Source organism: Cryptomeria japonica, chromosome 4 (genome assembly GCF_030272615.1).
Source record: "Cryptomeria japonica chromosome 4, Sugi_1.0, whole genome shotgun sequence".
Taxonomy (NCBI): domain Eukaryota; kingdom Viridiplantae; phylum Streptophyta; class Pinopsida; order Cupressales; family Cupressaceae; genus Cryptomeria; species Cryptomeria japonica.
This window is the reverse complement of record NC_081408.1, coordinates 368,168,571-368,189,250: the sequence shown is the minus strand read 5'-3', so window position 1 is coordinate 368,189,250 and position 20,680 is coordinate 368,168,571. Positions and strand designations below refer to the sequence as shown.

Below are 20,680 nucleotides of genomic sequence, written 5' to 3'. Positions count from 1 at the left end.
AATTTGGGCACTTATACAATGGGACACAAGAAATTATTACAAAGTCATTTCCCTAACTTATTTTCCCAAGCCTATGGGAAATGAAAAATAGGCTTAAGGAACATCCAATAATCTTATGGAAAAAGGAGGCATGACATACAGCAATTTCAAAAAGGAATGAGTTATTTAGATTGGAGAAAAAGGGAAAGAATAAGATAAAACATTTTGTCAGTTACAAGAGGAGCAAGATGGTACAAAGGAGAAGATGCAACATACTCTTCCTACCCCATGTAGAGTTCAAAATACAATGTGGTCAGATATACTGAAGAGTGATGCATAGAGGATTGTATTCTTGATTTTGTTTGGAGACGGTTAATCAGTTCATTTCCCTTTCACCTACTGCTTTGAAAAGTGAGGTGGAAGAAGAAGCAAAAGTTTGGATGAAAGTTCAAATTCATCAAAAATCCTCAAGAATAATTAATTCTAGTAATAGGGTTCTAAGATCAGACAATAAAAGAGTTTATTTTTATCCTTTTTAAGATGGGAGAGGGGCACATATACTGGTACCTGAACCCACATATCTTCATCTCTTAAAAAACACAGACAAATTACATTGGCATCATTAAATCCTTCCTTGGCCACATGGAATGCTTCACTCAATCTATCATGAATTTTTCCAAAGTATCATACCACCATGGTTTAATGACCAGAAAAGTAGTACCCTACATTTGAACAGAAGGGCAACCAAGATCCTTTAAAGATTTTGAGCCCAAAGTTATCTGAGTGGAACAAAGAATTACATATACAAGAAAATACTTCCAAGCATGCCATAGAATGAACTCGCACCACTAGGATTGAACCCAAAAAAGCAATTGGCAAGCTTATGGAACATCAACATATTATAGGCTGCCACAATTGAAGATGGATCCCAACATGATAAACGTAGTGAACGCGATGGAACTGTCAAAAGATGTTGATGTTGTCAAAACCTCCTTGGCCATGTGGAGTGCTACCTCATTAGCGTGTTAACCAAGTAGCGTGTCCCATTAATTTAGATAGAAGAGCATAAAAAATCCTTTGAAGAATTGAAGTCTTGATTACTCAATGCACCTTTTCTGGCTTATCTAAACTGGAAAAACAAACTCCGTGTACATGGAGATTCATTCATATATGCAATAGGATGACTCTCACACAAGATGATGTTCATAAGTTGGCTCATCCTATCTATTTCATGAGTCTGTGTCATCCTAAGCAAAGGTGAATTAGAGTGCAATCAAACACAAAGCATTAGTTTTAGGATATAAAATGCAAAAGATGAAGCAATACCTACTAGCCAACCCTTTTGTCCTTTTATCTTCACCATTAAACTATGCTCTATGGTGAGCAACCCAATCACAATTAAGTCACTACTTCTGATACAAAAGCTTAATTTCTAAAGTTATTAGGCCAAAAAATCAAAGGCATAGCAAACTCACTCTCACAAATCAAAATAGGAAAGCCAAATCTCCTTCCTACAAAGTACAAATAGAATAAGCAATGCTACTCATCTCTAGTAATAGATTAATTTCCTATTTGACTCTTGCTTGGCCTTGCGATCCTTTTCCTCTACATTCCCATCAATTTTCTTATTTTTTTCCTCTACATTCCCATCAAATTTGTTATCTTTCATACTCCTTATCACCAAGGCTCCCTTCTACTCCAACGCAGAGGGCATCCTTCCCTTACAAGTTCTCTCTCTAAGATATTGTAAGAGAAGGAGGTCAATAGTTGCACACACTGATTTTAGAAGTGTGTAGAACATCAATGTAATATGGCAAACATTTACTACATTAAAACGCAAGTCACAACCCCTCAATCTCACACATTCGTCTGAGGTTGATCAGTCCACATCAGATCAATCAAATGATCCCATATTAAAAAGGTATTACGAAAGAATAAAAAATTGACAAGGTCTGAAACTGGCTACATAAACACTCTGACAATCAAAAGTAATAATGTTATTGATTGTGCACTGTCCCATGCATCCACCATGACTCGATAGCTTCAAATCTATGTCTCTATAACCAAACAGTTCATTAATGCCGTTAATGTCTCCTACACAACTCCAACATTTGGACAGACCCCCTTCAGTAATTGCACGCCAGTCTATCTTTCTTGTGAAAGACATTAACTTTCTTCCTTCAGTATGAATCTAGATTTAAAAAATCCTATACTTATATGTTGGAGCTCCACTACCAACCATTGTATTGAACTTCCCGTCAACTACAGTTTGGTCCCCAGTAAAACTTCTTGCCGCATGATCCTGAAACCCTCATCAATATCTTTATAAGTGTGCCTGTTTGCAGCAAACATTGTCCACCTTGTGACTTTTAATTCTTCAATTGATTATTTAACAGGATAAATTGTCCCTGAATACTCAGCTAGCAAGCATTTGACGGAGATTTCATCATCTCAATTTCATATGCAGAGGAATATTTCTCATTTTTTGACATGAATTCAGGTGGTAGTAATAATTTTTTGGTTTTTTTATTCATTTGGAATTTTTCTTTCAGTATTTTTCATATTGAAATCTAACTTATCACCAATGTTTTGCTGTTACAGCACTCGGTAGACTCTACTATGGTGGTTTTGTGCATAGTTGAAAATCTCGGACTCGCCTCGGACTCGCCTCGGACTCGGACTCGTGAAAGACTCGGCAAGGACTCGGCAAAAAGAAAAACCGTAGTTTTACAAAAAAACATAAAGAAATTAATGCATTTAGAGAGCATAAGAGCCATAATTGAAACATTACACATGTCACATACTCATAGTTTCAAACTTTCAACTCTAAAATGTATAATACCAAGCTTTCTTCAATGCTAATTATGCTGTTATATGGAGCCTAATCAGACTCGGAGGTTAAATTTTCCCTACTTCCATCGGCGCAGTTTCCCCCTATATTTTTCGACGGGGGTTTGGGGGCAGCGCCCCCAAGTTGGGGTCAAGGGGCAGCGCCAAAATACTTTTATTATTTTATAAAGGCGCCGAGTGTTATTTTTCTTTTATTTTTCACTCCCTCAGTTATGCCAAATGAAGGCAAAAAAAAATTTTAAAAACTCAATTTTAAAGCTTGCATGACTTTTTTTCTGGGTTGCACGAGTCCATCAGATGGACTCGCGCGAGTCCTTGGCGAGTCGACTCATGGCTCCCATGGAATCGCGAGTCCGTGGAGAGTCCGTGGCGAGTCCACGAGTTTTAAAACTATGACTTAAAGTATAAGAAAGAGAAAAGACATAAGGAAATGCCACTTATACTTGCCTGACTCGCGAGTCAAGCGAGCGAGTTATGGTCAAAACTCGCCGAGTCTGAGTTCCAAGTCAGCAAAACTCATCGAGCTTGGCTCGACTCACCAACTCGGCGAACTCGCTTGACTTGCGGCAAGTTTGGGAACTCGGAAGCTGCTTAACATTAATGAAGTCAAAATTCATTGTTTTAAAAATATTTTTTCTATATTATTTTTATAGTCTTGATTTCTCCGGTCACTGAAACCCTCCTTTCCACATCCTCCCATCTTAAATTCATCCAAGATTTGCCCCTGGTGCAAGAATTTGCCCATATACATCTCTAACAAGATCCCGCATGCTTGGGGTGAACCAAGAACATAATTGGATCATACCTAGCATTTCTTTCCACTCTTGCTAAAATTTAGATAAAAAAATAATTCAATACCTTGTAAAATATTCAAACGTAAAACAAATTAATAAAACCATTTCAAAAGTCTAAATCCTTAAAACGTGAATTTTGTTAATTGATCCATATAATAGATTGTTTGGTTAATTTTGTTTAAATTTTATATTTTTGTTATTTAATCATACAGACATACCCAGGCCAGAACATGCCTGGGGTCCAGAAAAGGCAAACCCGGCACCTATACTTGTACCCAAATCTGTTCTGGTAACCTGGTACCCAAAGTGTAGAACTTTAAATTACAAGAGACCTTTCTCTCTCACTCTTTTAAAAATCACCAGATCGCTGCAGATCCCGTCTAGAATCAGACATCCCCAATTTGCCAAAGGAAAATTTGATATGTAAATTTACTTCATATAATAGTGTTGATTATCTATGCCCAAGCCTAACAGGTCTAAAAGGATGTTTATATTCCCATCAAAATCAAACCACTTGCTTTCACCCGTCCTATTTTGTACTTGTTATGGGCACATGCCACAAGTTTCAAACCCTAGTGGGTGAATTCAAGCTCTTAGGCCCCGGTAGTAACCCAAGTGTTTTGACTGGGTTACCTCTCATGTAGTTCTAAACTTGACTCATATCACTTAGAAAATAGTTGTACCATGAATATTGTCAATCAAGAGAAGTTAACTGCCTTCAGGAAATGGCATGGAGTAAGCCTATATGCTGGAGCAATTGGATCAGGAATGTTGAAGCTCATAACCAACCTTTAGAAACCGCTATCACTGGATGCCATAACATTCACATATGGCTCAGTTTATATATCAGTAATGAGTATGTGTTCTTTTGGTCTTCAAGCTACTACATTCCACTGGAAATAAAGGGTTACAGGGTTTCTAAGAGTATTTCATTTCAGGATTGGCCCTCTCAAACTTGGAAAGTAAGAGTATTTTGTTTTAATATTGGCCCTTTTAGAATTTAAACAGTCGTGCCATGTTATTGAAGAAAACACACATTTTTAAGGTCGCTTTTATTTTAGTGGACTGCACAAATGGTTTTGGCCTTGTGACCCTTATTGGTTCAATTTAAGTGACACGTTGAAACAGAGGCTATAAAGACAAGCCTTTCAAGCCCTTTTAGGAGCTTTCTAACATAAAACTGTTAACTTGTATTTAAAAGAAAAACAATCCTAAACTATTAAGATAAAGCATGATTAACAAAACACGATCTTAGAGCTTGGTCAAAAATAACTCTCCAAAGCAAACAGGCCAGCTAAAGATCAAAACTAATTGGTAAGGAAAAAGACCAAGTGACACTGTGAAATGCAAGGAAGCAAGGATTTGACAATTACATATCCAACATCTCTCAAATAAAAGAAAAAAACTGGCGCCATATAGAGGTACAAAACATCTGGGGGATGCGATGCATACGGTTCAGTCAGCCCACACAAACTCATAAAATCCCAAAATATAGCACCAATCAAATGTCCAAATAAGGCAAAAGAAATAGCAACGTTTAAAGAATACCTGCGCTCTTAATCAATCTACATATTGTTGAAGCCTTTTTGGAAACTGCATAGAAGCTATTAGGCTTTTGTCCAACGTTTCAAGTAAACTAACTCACTCGTCATCAGTGAAACAAAAGTTGTTGACCTAACTTAGTAACCATCCAATGCACATGTCCCAAAGCTCCTCCTAAACAAACTCAATCCCTGGATGAATTGTTAGCAACTAATATGCATCCGAATCCAACTTTGAGACCAAATTGTTAGCCTTGGAACCTAAAGTTGTTGAAAAAGCATGGACAAGCAAGCACACGACCAATGGACATCTACAACTGAGCTACTGGCCCCTCATACTGCCCCTCATACTGCCCCTCATACTGGACTTCTCGTTTTTTCCCCTGGAGTCCATATTGACCCTCCAACGCATATTCAGTCCACTACACCACATGACAGAACAAAAGCTGATGAAACCCAAGGACGGGAAAAGATCCACACAGCGATTCTTCAAATTAAAGGCCAAATGCTTTAAGGCGAGATCCTAAATTATGAAAAAACAATCAATTTACCAAAGAAGAAACAGTAGTGTTCCAAACTGCACGAGTATGTAAATTCAAAAACATGTAAATTGGCAGGTAAAGTGAAGGTTTGAGACCCGTAAATTGTGTGCAACTAAAGCTAAGATAACTGGACTAGGCACGGTCGTGAGAAGGAAAGAGAGGATAAGAAAAGCACATAAGCTAACCTGATGAATCGATCCGGTGCAAGATATCTTAAAGAAATAGAATCGATCTGGTGCAAAATAAGTTAAAATAAATAGAATCCAGCTACATATGCATGCCTTCACGCAAACACTGTGCCGCCAACCGCGCTGCGAACTTCGCGGGTTTTTCTCGACCGCTAACAGTCAACTCATCTCCACTCTACTCTGCATTACTTAAAATACCCGACATCAAAAACAGGGTATTTATAATTTTACTGATTTGGAGAAGGGGGCGTTTTAGCTTTTGAGTTCACAATTTCGAGATTCTCCACAGATGCATTTAACTTTTCTGGTGAGGAGGCTGCGAAATCCCAGCATCTCGATTATTCGTCGCGTGGACTTTTGGGAAAGAAAAAACTTTGCTTTCAACCTTCCCACCGGGATCTAAAATTGATGCCCGCGTGACCGTATTTAGTCATTTTTTCCCTGAAAATTTAATCAAGACTTTCTATTTCTATATATAGGAAAAATAGCTTTCGATTCTACTATCTATTTATGTGAAAGGTATTATATATTTTACTATTGAAAAAAGTTAAAAAAAACTTGATTAAGTAATCTTTATAAAAAGTTTATGTAATAGTTAGAGTTGATGATCATTCAAATTAGTGTTTATTAAAGTGGATTAAATTTTTAAATGTGTAAGATGTAAATTCATTCAAGAGAGTTTGAAGTGCATTTTATAGCTTGAAATGCATTTTATAGCTTGAAGTGTATTTTAGGTTGGGGTCCCATGGAGGGGGGCTTCCTTAAAAATAGAGCTGGGGCAGTTGAGAATTTTTAGGAAAAATTTAAACATGGCGGTCTCATGAGTTTTGTTATGCAACTAGCTTAAAAATTTGAACTACTAAATTTAAGGAAGTTTGAGCACAAAAAAAGGTAAAATTAATTAAATAAATATCATTTTCCCTCTTCATTTGATTTTGGTGGGAAATAGAATGTGCAGATTATTGACAAGTGGCAAACAAAGTTCCTAAGTTGGTGGGGCAATTTCTAGTCCCGCCTTTTTTTTTCCTACTTCCTAAAAAGTAGGGGCTTCCTTTTTTGGGGAAAGATTCCAATGAATCTCGTAGAGGAAATTTTTTTTGCTCATGGGAACATTTCTTCCTTAAAAATAGAGCCCAAGCCCCTCCCATGGGACCCCAGCCTTATAGGGCTTAGAGTGTGTATATTGTCCTAAGAAATTTGAGTTACTTTTAGCAATTCTCTTTTTATTTAACTCAAATAAGTAACACAATAATTGAACTAAATAGAAAGATCACAAGACTAAATAGAATAGGGCATTTAACCCAAACATTGTCTTTTTGTAATATTGACTTTTTGTTATTTAGCTTGGTGATGAATTCTCTTGTTTTCTCAACCTTTTCCTCTTTAAACATATACATTTTAAAGAAATAGCTACTAACATCTCCACATATATAGCTTGAATATTACTATAAGCTCCATGCTCCAACATATAGTGTTTTTTTAACTCAATTGTCTTAGCTATATAAAAGACACGTATCCCCTCCTCCATTCTTATTTTGGTCTCTTCCATCAACCTAGTTCACATTGAAGATGATGTGTTAATCCTTGATTGAGCTATGACTGTATATTCTCTTGAAGTGATATTTGCCCTTAAATAGGTTTTTTTGGTGGCAATCATATGTAGGATTAAATTCATAGAGATGATAATTTCTCTTTCTCCTTAATGTATTTTCCCATATAATTATGTGAAATTTATCCACAACAAATGTCTTTATGTCATTGATATTATTTAAGCATATATTTAAATTGATATTCTAAATGTGTTTGTCTATTTGTTGTTTTCTTTCATCAAAACCTTCTTTCTTTTGTTTAAAACTTATTTCATGAAAACCTTAAGAATGCCATATGTTTGTATATATTTGCTTTATTTTTTTAGATTTTCTAGGAGTCAAAATATATTAGTTACCTCACTAGAGAAGGCACATGTTTCTACTAGAAGCACCTCATAAGGAACTAAAGATTTTATTTTGAATTTTCTTATAATAAGGGACTTATGAATTCTATATCTTTGTTTTCAGTTTACTTTTGATGTGTTACCAATACTTCAAACCCATAGAGCACATATAAATCACTAATAGCCGAAATAAACCCCATGTGGTTTTCCAACCCTATAACTCAACCTCTCTACTTTTATTTTGCAATGCTAAAAGTATTCTCAAACCTTCCAAAACTCACCCACTTCTACATGTTTCTCAAATAATCTTGTTTTTGAATCTTAACCCAATATATTTGTACTTTATTACTTATTCTAAGAGACGTGTCATGTCCCATTTTTCAATCAATCTATGTATGTACATATTAGGTCTATACTTGAATCTTCCTTGTTTCCATCTATTATGTGTTTTGCCTTCTTAAGTATGTCTTTTCTTTGAAATCTGATCTTCCCTTCTTCTTTTCAAAGTTTCAACTTCTCTATCTTATCATGCTCGTTGCTTGACCTCTAATACCTTGTATTTAGTTGAGTCTTATGTTATGGTCAACCCTTGATCCTTGATATTTTTGCTAATATTTTTGTTTCCCTCCTAATTTCCTAGCAGTGTTTGTATTGTTTTTAGAAGTATACTTTTGGTGCCATTTTTTTCAAAGTGGAATCTTTCCCACCCATTATCACTATTCAAATTTGTAGTTATTGGTGTGCATGGTGAGCAATATTTGTGAAGGGTATAAAGGAGTGAATGTTTTTATCTAGAATCATCATCTACACTTGATCAAACTATTTACAATCTATTTTGATCACTTATGTTTGAGTGTAAAAATCTTAGGATGAAAAACATAGTGGTTTAGAGGATGATCTCATATAGAGTCCATAATTGATAACTAATTAATATTTATCAAACATAGACTCCAACCACATTATATTAATCTCATTTGGCATTGTTGTTGGTCTGAATTATTTTTCTAGTCGCTAATATTTCAAAACTTGTTGAATGTATTGTAACCATTATCATAATAATAAAGAGATTAGAATTTACATAAATTATTTAAAGAATTATTCTCCTACTAAGTATATATATGAACCCATCAAAAAAATTTACCATGAGGAGGAAGAGATGACTAATTTTTAATCTCTCTAGTCCTAGATTTTGATCCTTTGTTTGAACATCCTAGCTAGAAAAAGATGAAAAACATAAAGAAAGAGTGGAAAGTAGTGATCATCAAATGGAGTACACCCAAACTTAGAGGACCCCAACAACAACAACAAAAGATAATAAGCAAGAACTTGAAGAAGCCAAACAAGAAATGATGAAAAATAAAATCACCAAGCTAGAGGATGTGATGGTTAAAATCACACCAATCATCAAATAAATGGTGGATTTTTCCTCCACTTCTATTGGTATCCTATAGAAAGAAAACAAAAGGAGAAAATACATAAAGATAAGAAGTTGAAGAAAATTAAAGTGCCCAAGAAGGATAGTGAGGAAAAAGATCTAAACATGTGGAATGAGAAATTAAACTAAATTGTTAGCAAGTGGAGTGCTCTAATGAGCCTCCACCACGAAAAGACCACCTAGGTGATGTTGTCATTACTGTTGCAAATGTGATGTTGATGGTGTTGATATGAATGCCATGCTTGTCATTGAGGTAAACATATTGTAGTGGTATTGGTTTTCTGAGTTGGTGATCCAAAATATGTTTCTTGAATTGTTTGGTGCTCCGAAAGTTGTGCTTCAGATGATGTCCAATGTTGACTAGTAATTGATAATGTTGTTTGTGATCTAGATTTCTTCATTTTTTGTATATGATGTTGATTGTTTGGATTCATGCTCATATTGGTTACATTCTTGTTTTGCTAAGTTGAGAAGTGTTATTTTGGGTTTGATCTGATCTGGAATTGGAAATTGTGTAACGATATTTGTGTAGCGTATGAGTCTTGTTTTGGCTCCAGTATTTATGATGGATGTAACTGTTAGACACAATGCACCACTGAGAGGGGGGGGGTGAATCAATGGTTCTCAACCTGTTTCCCATTAACCAACTTATGTGAGTATACCGGTTAGTGGGGAGACTAATCACAAAAGCAGTCACACAAAGGGACGTCACATAACACCAGCATGTACGAGGAAAACCCAGGATGGGAAAAACCTTGGTGAGCAATGCTGCTGGAGTCTACTGCTCCAATCTGCCTCACAATCAAAACTTTGTTACAATGTTTAGGGCTACAACCCCTGATTTAGGGCACCAACCCAAGGAGCACCAACCCCTGCACCGAGCTACAACTCAGTGTTCACAAAGATAACTTCAAATACAAAAGTAGTCATACTGTTACAAGTGAATCTTGTAACCATTTCATATACCTTACTCTTTCAGTGAGATACCTTCTTTGCTACACTGGTACACTTCTCCTACTGCTCTCATATGTTGCTTCACTGTCGGTAAAATCTACCAGTTCACCTCTACTCTCCTTATGCTTTGTTGGATCTCCCCCTCACTGCTCTGCTCTTCACCGGTACTACCCTCTGTCGATCCACTGTCTACCTTCTTTGCAACTTCCTTCACTTCTGCTCTGTCGATATGGACACTGCCAATTTTGCACTGCTACCAGTTGAATACTTTAACCTGGTTCTCCCTCACACTCAGTCTCTTCTCAAATATTCGTTGAGCACTTGATTGATTTGCTCTCACATGCAGAAGTAACACTCAATCACTTCGCATTAGCACTCTCTTTTTCTATGAAGCAGCTCTACTCTCTCATCCAATGACAACCATCTTTGATTTTGGCTTGCATATTTATAGACTAGTTTTCTTGCCAAAAACCAATTCAAACTTTGAGCGGTTAGGGTTTCCTCACTTACCTCGAGGCAAACCAAATCCAATCAGATCTTTGCCCGATCTGATCACCTAGACAGTTGATTCCTCATCACTGCTATTGTCTTGCCTTCTTTATTATGCCTTCTATCTTTGGCAATCTGCTTTTTACCTTATCGGTTGATCTCTTGATCAAACACCAAGATTGGTCTTTATGTTTCCTTCATCTACCTCGATCTCCTCAATCAATCACTCTTAGTTGTCTCTTAGTTATCCTCTATACCTCGAGCCGCAAACCTCTGCAACGGCTTTGCAATATGTCCCATGATTTGTGGGATCTGCCATTAATGTTGACCAACTTTGCAACTACTCTATCGATGTTCATTCCATCTATCATAGCATGCAAGTCCGCCACCTCGACTCCATGTGGCATCCGTGTCGACCAACTGCCAGCTTGGATCCATGTCGGTCCAATTAGGATCACTGACCAAACACTCTACTGGTTCATCTTTTATGTCAGTTTACTAACCCTGTTGGTTAAACCCTCAAACCGGTCTGTCATCAACCTTCAACGAACTCCATCTTCAATCCAACCCTTCTCAGATCATATCTCAGTCAGTTTGTCAAGTTGACAAACCCATCACTTCTTCTTTTGTACAGGCATCTTAGCATGCCTTCTCAGTCGGTCCAGTGCATATACCGGTGGAGTGACACCTTGTCTTCTGCATCCTGCAATGTACTCATGTGACTTCCCTATTTGTGTAGCATATCTTCAAACAAGCACATGTGATCTAGTGTGGGCACATTCGCTGTCAGTCATTGCTTCTCATGATGACTGCATCTTCATCCGGTGGGAGTCTTGTTGTTCAGCAACCTCACAACAAACCTGTGACCCGTTCATTCTTCTCCTCCGGTGTTGATGTGATTCAAGTAACATTCTACCTCTTCGTCACAAACAACAACTCAAACACCTTGGCCATCCCGCTTGTACACTGTTCATGAGATTTTCCGGCGAACTGGTGATATATTGTACTGGTATAGGTCATCTTACCATTCCACCCACACAAGTCAGGCACTAACTTGTGTACTGGTGTCACCAGTGGTCATTCATCCTTACCTTACTGGTGTCCTACAACACCGGGTGATATCAAAGATATCTCAACTTGCACTCCCCCTTAGCAGTGTTGCACATATATCACTCATACTAGTAGTCATTCCATACCGGTTGACATCAATGACAACACAATGCCAACAGTAACGTGTCAATCTGACCGATGAAGTGTGTTGTGGTGTGGTCCACTTCTCATTCCTTTCGACCACGAGAATGTTTAGTGCAATCCTATTTCAAATTATGTTTGGTCGACTTGGAAGGTTATGTAGTTAGGAGGATAGTATAAGTAGAGGATGATAAAAATGATTGATGTATGGAAGATATGCAAGATTGAAAAGAAAAATCAGACTAATGATTGATGTGTGAAGTTGGGTGAAGGTGTGTAGAGTGTTGTTAGGCACCGAAGGCAATTCTATCATTGTAGTTAGTGATAGCTAAGTCATAGTGGTGGATTTTCTTTTCTTTCTTTCTCTCTCGGTAGTAAGCCTTTTTGGGCAGTGAGTCATCCTGCAGTGAGCCACTTTTGAAAAAATCACCTTAATCAGTGTCACCCTAATAGGTGTTATATATTGAGAACTAACATTTTCTATGGGTTTTCTCGTCTTGGGTTTTCCACATCATATTTGGTATTCATTGTGTATGTATGTGTGTGCTTTCATGATTACATCCACTCAGGTCAAATAATTAATAAGTTGGTTATTCTGGATCTGTGGAAGAATTAAAAAGTTTAATTGACAACTGATTCAACCCCCTCTTAGTTGTTTTGACATTCAACAATTGGTATCAGAGCTTTGGTTCCTTGGAAAAGAGCTTAATTGCTTAAGGTAGATCCAATGACACATAAACTAGCTATTCCTATCTTTGAGGGATCTGACTATGGCTTTTGGAAAGTGAAGATAAGAGGTTACCTGATCTCCTTGGGTTACAACACTTGGAAAGCGATGGAGACTAAGTATGTATTACTGACAAATAGTCTTACTACTCCAGATGAGATTCAGGCTTATGAAGAGAATGAAAAGGCAAGGTATGCCATCTTTAGTGCTTTATCAAAAACTGAATTAACAAAGGTTATTTCATTAAATACAACTCATGAAGTTTGGGAAAAGTTAAGGGAAATCTATGAAGGAAACGACAGAGTTAAATTATCAAAGAAGTTGATTGCTAAGTGCAAATAGGAGAACTTGAGAATGGAAGAAGGAGAGGATATAACAAGTTATTTTTAGAAGGTTGATAGTGTAGTAAATGAAATCAGAGAACTTGGTGGCGCCTTGAATGATGAAAACATAATGGAGAAGATTTTGATGACCCTACCGGAAAGCTACAGTGATAAGATCTCTGCTATTGAAGAAGTTTATGATCTTAAAAAGTTCACTAGGGAACAATTGTTCGAGACTCTCACTGTGTTTGAGATAAGAAAGTTTGGAAAAGACAAAGCTAAAAATGAGACAACCTTTAAAGCTGCCAAGGAAGATCTGGATGATAAAAAGCTCGGATGAGATGGAAGCAAATTTGTGAGGAAGCTGAAGAAAGGCACCGACAAATATAAAGGTATGTTACCTCTTAAATGTTTAAGATGTGGAAAAATTGGTCACTTGGCTACTAGATGTCTGAAGAAAGGAACAAGACAAAAATTTAGAGAAGGTAAAGGAAAGCTTAATAAGAAAGCCTATTATGTTAAAAATGATGGTATTTCAAATGATGAATCAAACTATGAAGAAAGTGATTATTTGTTTTTGGTGGAAAATAATGTACCTAAGACTGATGTTTCTAACATGTTATCTTTGGAGATTATTAAAATTATTGCCACTATTTTACATGCTAGGAGAGATAGAAATAAATGGTTGATTGATAGTGGATGTTCAAATCATATGACTAATGATAAGAGTAGGTTTGTAAAACTTGAAAAATATGATGGAGGTTCTGTTAGGTTTAGAGATGGTCAAACAACACAAATTATGGGATTTGGCTCTATTACCTTTGATGAAAAGCATAATACTGACAATGTTTACTATGTGAAGGGTTTGCGTAATAATCTCCTAAGTGTTGGACAAATATGCGAAAATGGCTATAATGTTGCGTTTTAGGATGGTGCTTGTGAGATCCAGAAGAGATCCAAAACTATTATTGTAGTGGGGAAAAGGACAAATGGAAACATGTATATGCTAGAAGGAGCTACAAGAAATAGTTTGTTATCTCGGTTCAATAATAGTAGGATCTGACACAGAAGGATGTGTCATATCAACTCTGAAAATTTGGTGAAGATTAGTTCAACTAGTGCAGTAAGAGATTTACCAAGGTTGACCAAACTAGATAACAATGTTTGTAAAGAATGTCAAGAGGAAAAGCAAACAAAAGGAACATTTAGAGGAAATGAACAATCTTCTACCGAACTATTGGATTTGGTGCACAAAGATTTTTGTGGTCCTACCAGAACAAGGAGTATACAAGGTGAGAGATATTTCATGATCTTAATTGATGATCATTCTAGAATAACATGGGTTGCATTTTTAAAAGAGAAATCGGAAGCATTAGAAAAATTCAAGATATTCAAGACAAGAGTTAAGAATGAAGTTGATATAACAATTAAGTGTTCGAGGTCTGACAAAGGAGGATAATTTTTTTTTTATGAGTTTAACAATTTTTGTGAGGAACATGGAATTAGAAGACGATCATCCTCCCTTAGGACACCACAGCAGAATGATGTAGTGCAAAGAATGAATAGAACTATACAAGAGGCAGTCAGAATGATGATCAAAGGAGCGGGACTACTAGAGGTTTGCTGGAGAGAATCTATACACACAACAATATACACCCTTAATAGAATTTTATTCCAGAAAAGATATGGGAAGACATCATATGAACTATGGCATGGAAGGATTCCGAAATTGAAATGTTTCAATGTATTGGGAAGCAAATGTTATATCCAGAGAGATGAGGATAATCTTGGAAAATTTGACAATAGAGCAGATGAAGGCATATTCCTAAGATACTCTACAAGGAGTAAGGCATACCAGTGTTACAACAAAAGACTAAACAAAATTGTTGAAAGTGCAAATTTGAAGGTTGATGAAAACATTTCTAAAGACACTGATAAATTAGTAGGATATGAATCAAATGAGTTATCTGGAAGAAAAAGGGGAGAAGAAAATAAAGAAGAAGGAAATAAAAATGAAACTCAGGATGCTCCAGCAACTACATCAAAGACCCTGAGGTATGTGCAGAGGAATCACTGCGAGAACCAGGTTATTGGAAACAAGAATAGAGGAATTATCATAAGAATCAAGGCAAGTCAAGAACAAGTTTTGTTATGTTTACTTTCTGAGACTGAACCAAATTTAGTAGAAGAAGCTTGCAATAATCAATATTGGATAAAGGCAATGAGAGGAGAACTAGACCAGATTGAGAAAAATCAAACATGGGAACTTGTACATAGACCGACAAATAAAAATATAATTGGAACAAAGTGGGTATTTTGGAACAAGTTGGATGAAGATGGAAAGGTTGTAAGAAACAAAGCAAGGTTGGTTTTCAAGGGTTACACTCAGGTTGAAGGAATTGACTTTGAGGAAACATTTGCTTCGGTTGCTCAGATGGAAGCTATTAGGATGTTCTTGGCCTTTGAAGCTTTTAAGGATTTTAAATTTTATCAGATGGATTCCAAATCAACATTCTTATATGAATAATTAAAAGAAGAAGTTTATATTGAACAACCAGAAGGATTTAATTTGAGAGATGATCCAGACATTGTTTGCAGATTGACGAAAGCTTTGTATGGATTAAAACAAGCCCCTAAAGCCTGGTAGGAATGGCTAGAAAAGTATTTGATTGGTCAAGATTTTTAAAAGGGATACGCTAGTAGGTATTCTCTATTTCAAAGTTGGTTCAGGTAAAATCTTAATTGTTGTAGTGTATGTTGATAACATAATATTTGGAGGAAATGATGGTATGTGCAGAAGGTTTGCTGGTGAGATGCAGAAGGAATTTGGGATGTCCATGATCAATGAGTTGAATTTCTTTCTTAGATCGCAAGTAAATCAAAATAGCAAAGGATTTTTCATTTCTCAATCTAAATATGTCAAAGAATTGTTATAGAAGTTTGGGTTGAAGAATTCTAAATTGGTGTGTACACCTATGACCACTGGATGCAAGTTAACAAAAGATGATAAATCTCCTAAGGTTGATGCAAGTAAGTATAGATCAATGATTGGAAGACTATTGTATCTGACTGCAACGAGACTGGATATAATGTATGTTGTTTGTTTAGTAGCTAGATTTCAACAAGAACCAAAAGAATCACATGTTGTTGCAGTAAAAAGAATCTTCAAACATTTGAAGGGAACATAAGAGTTAGGATTATGGTATCCCAGAGATTCAAATTTTACTTTGACAACTTATACAAATGCATATTGGGCAGGAAGTGTTGATGAGAAAAAAAGTACAAGTGGTGGAGCATTTTTTCTTGCCTCCCAGTTAGTTGTTTGGTCAAGTAAGAAGAAGGATTATGTGTCCCTATCCACTGCTAAAGTTGACTATATTGCAGCATCTTCGTGTTGCGCACATGTACTTTGGATGAAACGGACTTTGAAGGATATTGGTGTGTTGTTTGATGAAACCATCTCAATTATGTGTGATAACACCAATGCAATAAAAATTTGTAAGAATTCGTTACAACATTCCAGAACAAAGCATATATCTATTTATTATCACTTCTTGAGGGAAAAGGTGTTAAAATAAAGAAGTAAGGCTTGAATATGTACGTCCGAAAGAGAAAATTGCAGATATCTTTACAAAGGCGTTATGTAAGGATACTTTTGAGTATCTTTAATAGAAGTTAGGGGTATTATCCCTTCCTCGTTTGAATTGATGTGCATTTGTATGTGCATTGGTCTAGTAAATTGCATGATCATTCTTGACTGGACTAATGCTCGGGGGATTCCTCTCAAGGGCAGCAAAGTAAGTTTCACACGGGGAGATGTGCCCGCCTTTGTCCTTGATGTCAAAGGGGGAGAGATGCAAATAAATTATGATGCAGAGAGAGTTGCAGAGATACAATAAGCTAGTTTTCTGTTTGTTGTTGATGGATGTTGCCATCAATGATAAAGGGGGAGATTGTTGCAAATGTGATGTTGATGGTGTTGACATGATTGTCATGGTTGTCATTGATGTCAACATAATGCACTAGTATTGGTTTTCTGATTTGGTGATCTAAAATATGTCTCTTGAATTGTTTGGTGCACCAAAAGTTGTGCTTCGAATGATGTTTAGTGCTGACTATTTAGTGTTGTTTGTGATCTAGATTTCTTCATTTTTTAGATATGGTGTTGATTGCTTGGATTTATGTTCATGCTAGTTCCATTATTGTTTTGTTAATATGAGAAGTGTTATTTTAGGTCCGATCCGATCCAGAATTGAAAATTATGTAATGATATTTGTGTAGTGTATGAGTCTTGTTTTGGCTCCAGTATTTCTGATGGTTGTAACATGTTGATATGACCGATGAAGTGTGTTGTGGTGTGGTCCACTTCTCATTCCTTTCCACCATGATAATTTTTTAGTGCAAACCTATTTCAAATTATGTTTGGCCGACTTGGAAGGTTATGTAGTCAGGATGACAATATAAGTAAATGATGATCAGATTGAATTATGTATGGAAGATACACAAGATTGAAAAACAAAATCCGACTAATGATTGATGTGTGTAGTTTGTGAAGGTGTTGTTGGTTAAAAATTTTGTACACTTGGGGAAATATACAAAATTATGGTTTCAACCACAGTGTGTGAGTAAAACTCTCCCAATTAAGGGAAGTCTCCCCCTATCTAACTACAACTTTAAAAAAAAAATAGGATGGGACAACAATCTTTCTTCTTCTTTCAAGAAAGACAATATCCTTTTCTCTTCACAGAAAAGTGATAGCGATTCGATATAAAACAACAGTAACAACTTTTGAAATGAAATGAAGTTTCCTAAAAGCTCAAAGACTTCTGTCACTTCCTTCGGGACGGGACAACGATATCAAGCTCAAAGACTTGATTATGTGAAGTCCTATCTACCCTTTTATATACTAATTCTATCAGGAACAAATTATAACAACTCAAAGGCTGGAATATCTTATTCTTTTCTACTTAAAACAATGAGAAGTAGTATAAGATAAAAGACTCACAACTATTTCTCACAAAATCTACTTCTAAATTCTGTTAAGAACAAGTGTAAGAACACAATCTTACAGCTTTTTTCAATAGAACTTCTACTTTAACTAAATTAATCTTCAATACTTGCAGCTCAAAGACTGCAAATCAGATTCGATTAAGTTCTCAAAGAAACACTTGCAAGAAAGGAAATATGGAACACAAACTCAAGAATGTAGCACAAAGACTCAAAGCTTGAGCAATTTTCTTCTATTCCTTTCAATTCTTCAATTTACACATAAAAGCTCAAAGACTTCTTTGTTGCAAATTTGGCAGAGTTTTTCCTTGCTTTCCAAAAGATAAAGATTACAATAGACCCCTCAAATATTTATAGGAGAGGAGCCTTGAGAAAAGGTGGGATGATCCTAACTAACTTGAGAAATTCTCTCAGCCACCAAAACTTATTCAACAACTAACTATGACTTATTCCAACTACAGTCCTAATTGAACACAACTTGTAGTTGCTTTACATGTAATTACAAAAGTGCAAGTAATGAGTTAACTTGCAATTACAATTTTTTTTTTTTACATGTAACTTGTCAAAACAAAATTACAAATGTATAACTAAAACTATTCCATGTGTCTAAAGACGCGACTCTAACTGCACCATCCTTTGTTTGTGATGATCTTCATGTCGCTTCAGGATGCTAGAACTTGAAGTATTCTGGATTGGTAAAGACATCTTGAACTGGAATGGGAACTTGCATCCTTGTCTTCTTGCTTGGAGTAGTACTATCTTTTCAGGAGGGGAAGGGTTGCCTTCCTCTTTTCATGCCATGACCATCTTTGTCTTGAAAACATTTTATGCTCTCAACCATGAATTGTTGTTGTATCTCTTCTTTGTATCATCCTCCATTCTTGAAATCTGCTTGCAAATTAAGGCCCATGCCTTAATCCATTGATTTGGTAGATCGTGTGTGCAAACCGAATTGACAAGGGAAGAGATAAATTGATGCAAAAATGGGCTCACAAGTTCGGGGTTTGGAAGCTATATTACATGTGTGGGATAAACAAGAGCATTAACTTGCTATTGCGGGGGGCAAACATGCAACTTCATATGCGTAATGGGTAAACACAAGTTTTCACTTGTAATTGGACCTTTAAAACTCATTTTCAAGTGTTTTTTGAGTGCATTTTGGACCAATTTCGGGTTCTGGATGGCTGAGTGCAGGTAGACTTTAAATGGGGAAAATGAATTAAGGTGTGAAATGAGTGGATGAAATGGTGGGAAAGGTATGTACAAATGATTTCAATGAATATGGATGAAAATGGAAGGATTTTGAGAATGTCATCTTCAAGAAAATGGGAAGAACTTTCCACATGTAATCCGGTTCTAAAAACCCGATTTTGAAAGGATGGGTATTTTTCATCTTTGCAACTTGAAATTTCAACAAAAGATGGTTAAATTCTTATAACCATAAGGGAAGAAAAATTATTTTCATCCAACTTGTAATCAGGATTTAAAATCCCGAATACAAGTAAAGAGGGAAAATGGGGAAGAACAATGCAATTCACAAATTGTTATCAAAGGGGAAAATCTCTCTCACAAAACCGATTTTTGGGGGCAAAACCAACATATACACAAATTTACAACTAGAAAGGAAAAACAAGAAGACAAGAAAACAAGAAAATGAAACAAGAAAAGAAAATAAATCATACCTTGCTTCAAATTGAAATGCCACTTCAAAAAGATGATCAATCTTTGAAAGAAGGGAGGAAAACTCTTAAATAGAGATTAACCGTATTCCAAAACCCTAGCCACGTTTTTACCAAAATGCCTTCAAAAGCATGAAGAATGGTCAAATAATAACTTCACCCTCCATGCCTAGATGAAAGAAGCCAAAACAACTTAGGAGAGGTATGATTCGTGGCATTTGAAGAAGTAAAACGTGGCATTTTCAAAAACATTTTTTGTTGTTCTTCAAACCAGCAAATAAATCCCCCAAATGGCATGAGAAGAGTTTCACAATGCATGAAAATAGTAAGGAAACCTAAACGCCTTTCTCCTCCAAATATTTCTCCACAAAAATCGATGGAAATTGTCAACAAAATCCTCCAATATTGTTGGTCGGGTTTTTGGGAAAGAACAACAAGTTTCATTTTACATGTAATAGTGAAAATCGGGTTTTAATTCCCATATTACAAGTTTAAAATGTTACTTTTCTCTCAACAAGGAAAAATTGGGTGTTAGAAATCCAATTGCAAGTTTAAAATTCCTCAATTTACACTGTATGGAGAAAATCGAGTTTTTTGGGCACAATAGCAAGTTTAAAATTGTCACTTTATTCCATTTCTAAGAAAAATCGGGTTTTGGAGAGAGACATGCAAGTTATAAATAACTTGTAAAGGGAAAATAAAATCCCTACAAGAAGTTTTAATAACTCAACACATGTAATAGGGGAATAAAATCCCCATTACAAGCAAAAGACATTAAAATAGGGATTTTTCAAAAGAACTACAAGTGACTTTTAAATATGCAATTTAAAATTAACTTGTAACTTATCCAAAAAATCCCTATTAAGACTTAAAAAGCCAAAAGGCATCAAGGGGGAAATAAAAAGTAAGTTATAAGTTCTTTTTTCAATAAAGTGCACTTGTAATTAGCCAAAAATTTCCCTACAAAGACTAAAACAAAGAAAATCATTAAAACTTGCAATTCAAGGAAAATTTCCCACCTGCAGTCAGGGAGAAAAAACCTGAAATT

The 20,680-nt window shown here is 35.9% G+C and overlaps 1 protein-coding gene across 5 annotated transcripts in view; it reads right to left on the bottom strand.

Moving 5' to 3' along the window:
• LOC131047154 (mediator of RNA polymerase II transcription subunit 13) overlaps window positions 1-6,263 on the bottom strand; it is a 171,810-nt gene extending 165,547 nt beyond the window's left edge. For 3 of the 5 annotated variants that reach the window (XM_057981012.2, XM_057981031.2, XM_057981024.2), the window contains exon 1: window positions 5,892-6,263. The gene's annotated coding sequence lies outside the window, so the exon portion shown is untranslated. Of the gene's footprint in view, window positions 1-5,171; window positions 5,843-5,891 lie in introns of those variants that run through there. The other 2 variants (XM_059219830.1, XM_057981018.2) reach the window with 2 other exon arrangements.
• Between the last annotated feature and the right edge of the window lie 14,417 nt (window positions 6,264-20,680).